Source organism: Oxyura jamaicensis, chromosome 23 (assembly GCF_011077185.1).
Source record: "Oxyura jamaicensis isolate SHBP4307 breed ruddy duck chromosome 23, BPBGC_Ojam_1.0, whole genome shotgun sequence".
NCBI lineage: Eukaryota > Metazoa > Chordata > Aves > Anseriformes > Anatidae > Oxyura > Oxyura jamaicensis.
The window spans coordinates 2,104,583-2,110,582 of NC_048915.1; positions in this window are offsets into that span (position 1 = coordinate 2,104,583).

Below are 6,000 nucleotides of genomic sequence, written 5' to 3' on the forward strand. Positions count from 1 at the left end.
GTAAGTTCAGCTACAGGACGAAAAGAAAGATTGAAATGGAAATGAAACCTTTGGAAATTACCAAACTGAGACATTTCTGTGAAACCAGACAGGGCTTTTTTTTTAATTACTTTGTTAGAGCCTTCTGGGTTTTGTTTTTTTGGTGGTTTTTTTTGAGCCTTACTTTAGATTTTCAGCCTTTTCAGGACAAAATAGGGAAGAAAAACTTCTAAAATCTGGAAAACTCTTGAGTGCAACATTGCTAGCGAGTGCAGAAGGGGCTGTTGTCTGGAAACCCTCCAAATGGGTCTAACTGCGAGGCCACCTCTTTTAATCGGTTACCCCCTGCTTCCTTGAGATGAGTGATTATCCTGTATTTAAAGCTTTGGCCTTGAACTTGCAGTAGGGGATGGTGTCTCTCAGGTTTTTACCCTTTCCTTAATTAAGAAGCTGTATTAAATATTCAGAAATTCTGCTCTGCGACTTTCCCGGGAAGCACAAGGGCATCCTGGAGAGACAAATCACTTTCTCATTAACACCTAGCCAGGCCACTGCTTTCCTTTCCTTTTTCTCAGCTCTGGCTCTGCTCCTCCAGGACCACAAAACTGCCGGAGAGCAGCAGGGAGTCTCTCCTGAGCTGCTGAAAATGCAGCAAGGACTTTTGCTGCTGCCAGCAGAGGGGGGCCAGTTTGCACCAGTTTGAAGATGGGCTCATCAGGTACAGGAGCAAAGGATGCAGCAGCAAAGCTAATGGGGAGATGATGTTTTTCCAGGCACTTCCAAATGCTGCTGACTCTTTTCATGAAACCCAGGGTGGTTTTATGCAGGGAGGGGCTTGTGAAGAACAGGAGGAACTCGGCTCCTATGGAAAACCCTCATCAGCATGGCAGACATCCCACCAACACCACCAGTCTGCTGAGATAACCACCACATCCCTTTTTGCGTGCTGCTTGTCACCAGGATCCTAACAAGATCCTATTGATGAGGACCGCCAGCATCGCTACAGCATCTGCAAGCGGAGGCTGCATCTGCGCGGGGAGCCAACAGCACGCTCACTGCAGCAGCCTCCGGCACCGCGCCTGGCCAGGGTGATTTATTTGCTGCTGGTGGCTGGATTAAACTGTTCTTTCCCTTTTGTTTTCCATCGTGGCCTGTCAGGTCTGCAATACCAAAGAAACAGTTTGGAATCGAGCAGGGTTCCTGACCTTTTGCATTTAATTACCAATGAGAACGGCGCGGGCCATCAGTAAAGGTGCTGAAAGGCAGGTCTTTATTGGCTGTTGGCTCCTTTTTCCAAAGAAGTGTTGGGTTCTGGAGGTGATAGGTGTTAAAAGTTGCTCTCATGTGGCAAATGTTTTTTTTTCATTAAAAAGAACAAAGAAAGAACCTCACAAGGCTTTTTTTTTTTTTTTTTTCCTGAAGGGAAATGTAGCAACCGTAGACCCAAATTCTTGTTCTCCTTCTAGCAGTCCTCAGGCAAGGGGCAGCCCAGGGATTACACCCCCACAAGCTCACACCCCTGAGCTTTGTCCAGAATTTTTAGCACTGTGGTGCCCAGGGCAGGCAGCCAGGATGGTCTGGCTTCTCCAGCCCCTTTCGTGTTCCTGCTGCAGAGCTGCATCCCGTGGGAGCCCCGTGGAGCACTGCAGCGTGTCCTTCCCGGGGCCAGGAGGACAGAGAGCAGCCAGCCCTGTGCCATTAGCAAGCCCACGCCATCTGTGCCCTGTTAGTCTTTCTTAACGAGACTAAATAAAGGGTTGCTGGTCTCTATAATGAGGTTGGCTGGAGGCAGTGGCAGCTGGTGATGGAGAAGGGGAGCATCCAGGCTCGGCAGGGAGGTGTTGAGGCTGCTTCTGTGGCTTACGTGTCCTGGTAAGAAGGATGGGAAATGGGGTAGTGCTGTGTCATGAGGTGCTGTGTCATTTGGCTTTGGAGAATAAATGCTCCTGGCTATGTTTGACCTTGTTTGCTTGGAGGAACCTGGGTGTTTCTTGCTTAGGAAGAGTGGTCTGCAAAGGGTTCGCTGCAGCTTGCTTGAAAGTAGCAGATACATAAGGAGGTTAATGGTGCATCGAGGGAACTTCATTTTAGGTTCTTTAGACACGCAGATTTAAGTGATGAATGCGACAGCAATAGGTCTGAGGCAGGTGTGTATTTGGTGTGAAAGACTGATGACTGAAGCATTTGCTTCTGCAAAAATAAAATTAATAAAAGCTGTTCCTGAATCCTTCTATGTTATGGGCGGGGTGCAAAGGGGCTGTATTGCCACCTGCCAGCCCAAGGGTAGGACCTCCAGCAGAGCAGCCCCACTGCTTTGGGTCCCTCATGCCTTTTACCCCAGGCTTTGAGGAGATTTCCCATTCCTCTGTGTGAGCTGCTAAGAAATAAGGTAGGGGGGCGGCTGGCCTGATGGTGTATTAGAGCTGAACCAAGAGCCAGCTCTGACTTTGCAGAAAGCAATATTTGGGTTGTAGTGCTCCAACTTTGTTGTAAATACCCTGTGGGACATCTCTTAAATATAGCATGGAAACTTGTTCAACGCCAACGGCAGCTTTATGCACACAACTGGAATAGCCACAGGGCGTGGAGGCATTTGGCATAAGGCTTTTGACTGTCCTGAGAAGAAGCAGATGGGGAAACACTGCGAGAAGTGACTGGTGCTCTGAAAATGTCAGCAGCTGCTCAGAGGCTTTCTCTCACCGTGTTTGCACAGTGCTGAGGCCTGCGGGACCTTGGTCTCTGCTGGGGCTTACGGTGCCACCACTGCACCTGGGCACAGCTTCTGGAGCCACAAGTTTCATGGGGATGAGCACAGACCATGCGAGGGCAGAGTGAGCATCTGGATGGGTAAAAACATGGTGCGTGAGGTTTGGGACCAGCTTTCAGATCCAGTGGGGCTGCAAGCTGACATCTGCCTGCTCTTGGTGGTTTGGTTATTTTTCTTCTCCATACCCAAGGTGTGAGGTGAAATGTCCTTTTTGCTTTGCCAAAGCTGGGGCCCAGCCCCTGTAGGCTGTAACTTCTCCTTTTACTGGGAGCTGCACACTGCTTGGGGCACCTCAGTCATTTTGTTCAGATCCAGCTGCTTGTGGTCTCCAATTAGCTGCAAGTCCAGAATGCCAATACCCTTTTTCTTTGCTGCTAGAGATAAAAGAAAATCCTCCTGGCCCTTCCTACAGGAGGGCAGAGGGTCTAGGACACCCGATGTGAGTTTCATCCTCAGCAATAGAGGACAGAGGCTCGCAGCTTTGTTATCTCGGTCCTGGAGCCAGCCTGCTATCGGGGCTGGTAGTCCCAGAGCTGCCAGTGACATCTCCTCCCCGTCACTTCGGTTTCTTCCAACAAGAATCACGTTTGGGATTTGAAGCCGGGAGCTGCGCTCACAGCCCTGGTGTGCGTGTGATGTGACAGCCCCGTCCTGCTGCCAGCAGTGGCCTCGGCCACCCGGGGGGGGGTCCTGCAGCCCCCTCCCCATGCTCCCCCCAGGCAAGCAGCGGAGCTCCTGAACTGCTTCGTGCTGCGGTGGGAGGGAGCGGGCGTGCGCAGAGGCAGCGATAGCATCTGCTTTGTACCAGGCAGCAAGCAGCGGGGTTATTGTTTGTTAATAGATTGCTTTTGAAAAGCTGCTCATATGGGACCAGGCGAGTTTCAGAGGTAATTAAAACTCTGCCTATGCAAAAGGCAAGATCTGATTGTTTCCTTTCCAGAGCAGGCAGATGAAACCAGGAAAGTTTTTCACCACTTCTAAGAGTGCGGGCTTGCTTTGAATGGAGTTCATCATATAGCATATAATAAATAAAACTCTTCAGCTTTTTCTCTTACATTAAAAAAAAAAAAAAAACTCTCTTTTTTGCCATCTTCTTCCTTGGATTGAAACAGCAGGGCACATGTGCCCCCATGAGCACAGTTGCTCCAAAGCTCATTTCTTAGCTAATAGCTTTCACACCTGTTTGGTCTCCTCTTGGAAGACTTTTCTGTACCAAGGCTCCATCCTACCTGAAACAAAAGCAACAGCGGATGGGTGAAGAGGATGAGAAATAGCAGAAAAGTCTCCTTTTTCTATAAAAACAAAATAAAATGTCTTGATTACCTTTAATGTAGTTTATAACCAGCTCAGCATCTAATCTCACAGGCTGGCTGTGGGGTTGTGGTGGTGCACCTGGGATTCAGTCTCTGCACCACTCTTGGCTTTAGGCTCTGCCTGCTCCCCATATTTCAAAGAACTGACCTTTGTGGAGCTCTAAGGAAGAAGTTTGGGTAGAGATTGATAAATCCACCAAAGAGAAGGGGGGAAAAAAAAAGGATGACTGTATGATCTGAGCTGTGCTGGCGTTCTCACAGCTTCTACATCTGAAGCCTGGCTGAAACCCTGAAGGATTTACCTTGGCTGGGGGATGTGGGTGGTGGAACCAGCCAGAGGGGTGAGTGGTGGCTTGTGGCTGGAAAGAAATGTGTCCAACGTGCCTGTGGAGCAGCAACGAGGCACAGAGGAGACTCGCTTGTGCCTGGGAGAGGCTCCCCAGTGCCCCTGAGATGGAGACAAACACATGCAGACTGACCAAGGCTTCCTTGTCCTGCCCTGAGAGAGGAAACCCACACATATTTGAGAGGAGTCAGGCCTCCGAACACCACACTTCAGAGCTTTTGGGGTGGCAAAAGCCTTTGGCAAGGTCTGTGTGGACAAACTGCCCTGGACACAGCAGCTGGGTCTTGCGGCTTGTCTGTGGGAATAGTGGTGAAAGAGTCCTGGGGTGTGCTGGGCTCTGGGGGGACAGCTGTGGAGAGCTGGGAGGGCTGAAAGACTTGGAGGAACATGGTCAGTGGGAGAGGAAAATAAACCCTTAGGGAAGGGGGGGGGATAAAATAAAATCAGTTGCTTAGGCTGTTTTTCCTGGCCACGTTCTGCAGCTCTGAGAGCAGGAGAGTTTGCCTGCAAATCCTACCCAGGTTTGCCAGCTGAAGCTGTGCCCAAGCAGCCCAGCTGACTGCAGTGGATGTGCAGGGCTGGAGTGGAGGTCTGGGTGCAGCCCACCACCTCCTGGAGGCTGAATCCTGCCAGCAGTGGTGGATTTTTAGCTGAAAATCAATGTGGAAAGAGAGGCTGGTTTAGGCAGCGCAGCAGCAGCATTGAGGCTGCTGTCCCTGCTTCCATGCCAAGGTCACTTTGTGCAGCTGAGATGTTGGCTCTCACCTACTCCTGGGTGTATGGCAGCAGTCTATGGGTCAAATGAGTTCCTGAGCTCTCAATCCTATTCCTAGTGAAAACATCTCAGTCTCAAAGCTGGGAGCAGCTCTGTGAGCAGTGCTGCAAGAGGAGGACCAAAGTATGGATTGACCATAATGGGATCCCAAACCTTTCCGCCCCTTCACCCATGCATACCCAAGTTGCATGCTGCAGATTCCAAATCCCAAATTAGAAGTCCCCCCGTGAAAATCCTGCCCACTGGTCAGGTGAGGGTATGCTCCTCTGTGCCAGTCTCCTCCAGGGCTGGGCATTTTACTGGAAGGGGTGACTTGATGCAGAAATTACAGGGTGAAATGGCATGGCTCTTGTTTCGGAATAGGTTGAGCTGGCTGATCGTAACAGTCCTTTCTGGCTGCAAAGTCTGTCTAGCATGTGTAATATTCTCTCATATTTTATGAGATCATGGGTCTCTGTGTGTGTACTTAAACTGAGCACACGTATGCATGCATACACACTTTATTGCTGATAGGAAATGAAACCTCAGATTAAAAGACATTAACAAAGATAAAAAGAAACAGAATCTAATTTCAATTGTCTGTGGCAGGAACCCAATTTTCAAATGATAATTACAATAATTAAAAATTCCCTTATCAACTGAGACAAAAATGCTGCACATTGGCAGGCAGAGACGATGAACGAGGCAAGCACAGACTCCTCAATGCTAAAATCAATTTTCAGAAGTTCATACAAGCCCCAGAAGAATTCCAGTTTTGTTGTGCTTTTTCCTCCTGGGGGAGAAAGAGACTTGCCTCATGCATGTGCTCACAAACTTCCAC